The sequence below is a fragment of the Dipodomys ordii genome, unplaced genomic scaffold (assembly GCF_000151885.1).
Source record: "Dipodomys ordii isolate 6190 unplaced genomic scaffold, Dord_2.0 Scaffold184, whole genome shotgun sequence".
Classification (NCBI taxonomy): Eukaryota; Metazoa; Chordata; class Mammalia; order Rodentia; family Heteromyidae; genus Dipodomys; species Dipodomys ordii.
Genome location: NW_012267400.1, coordinates 1,026,599 through 1,027,565, shown reverse-complemented (window position 1 = coordinate 1,027,565; position 967 = coordinate 1,026,599). Strand labels below are relative to the sequence as shown.

The 967-nt window shown below is 68.6% G+C and overlaps 1 protein-coding gene across 1 annotated transcript in view; it reads left to right on the top strand.

Annotated features, from left to right (window-relative positions):
* Positions 1-668: 668 nt before the first annotated feature.
* Rfx1 (regulatory factor X, 1 (influences HLA class II expression)) overlaps positions 669-967 on the top strand; it is a gene marked incomplete at its 3' end in the record, with an annotated part of 22,888 nt that continues 22,589 nt past the window's right edge. Inside the window, exon 1 of the mRNA XM_013034197.1 lies at positions 669-883. The remainder of the gene's footprint in view (positions 884-967) is intronic.

Below are 967 nucleotides of genomic sequence, written 5' to 3'. Positions count from 1 at the left end.
GCCCCCCGCGGCACCCCAGGCCCAAACTCCACCCGGGACGGCGGCGGGGCGGGGGAGGAGAGGGAGGTGTGCTCGTGACGTCACCGCGCTCCGGCCCGGCCGCTGACGTCACAGAGGGGGCAGTGCTGGCGTCGCCGCGTTCCCCCCGTGACGTCAGCGCGAGAGGGCAGAAACCGGCCCACGCCGGGGGAGGGACAAGTTTAAAGGAAGCGATCTTTCGTCCGGTAAGTTATTTTAAGTACGTAGGACCGGACTACAACCTCTTAGGCGGGCTGGCGCGCTACGCATGCGCACTATCACCCCCGCCACCCCCGCCGGAGAGCGCGGCAAACCTCTGGGCGGATTGACACCCTGGCAATCGAACCAGAAGGCAGATTTGACAGCCTCACTCCAATCGCGGGCTCACAGGTCCCGCCCCCGTCTTCGTAGCCCGCTGCTTCCTGAGGGGAGTGACGGGCTGCGCAGCCTTTGAGGGTTCAGTGTCCTTTGATGGACATTCGTCCCGAGGAATCCAAGTGCCAGGAAGTCCAGCGGGCGCTGAAGGGCGTGGCACCCAGCCAATCGACTCCGAGCCAGGCCCAGCGCCGTCCAATCACGTCTCTAGGCACCGCCAATCAGCCGGGGCCCCGCCCCGGGCGCGTGACGTAGGTAGGGTGGGTAGCAACAGTTGCCCCGGTGAGGGAAACGGAGGCGCCATAGCCACGGTAGTCGTGGCGACCAAGCAACCCGGCAACGCGAGTCAACAACAACAACCGCCCGGCCGACCCCCACCCCACCCCCCCCGGCCCGGCCTGGGGACCCTGGCACGGCCCGTCCCCTTCCTAACATCGCCTCTGAGACCTTGGAAAAGCCCTTCCGCCGACACGAGTGGGGAGAAGCCGAGGTAACCGGGACGGCCCCAGGGCGGTAGGCCGGGCCGGGGCGGGCGGCCGGGCCCGGGCGGCGGGTGTCGCTGTGATCACGGCCC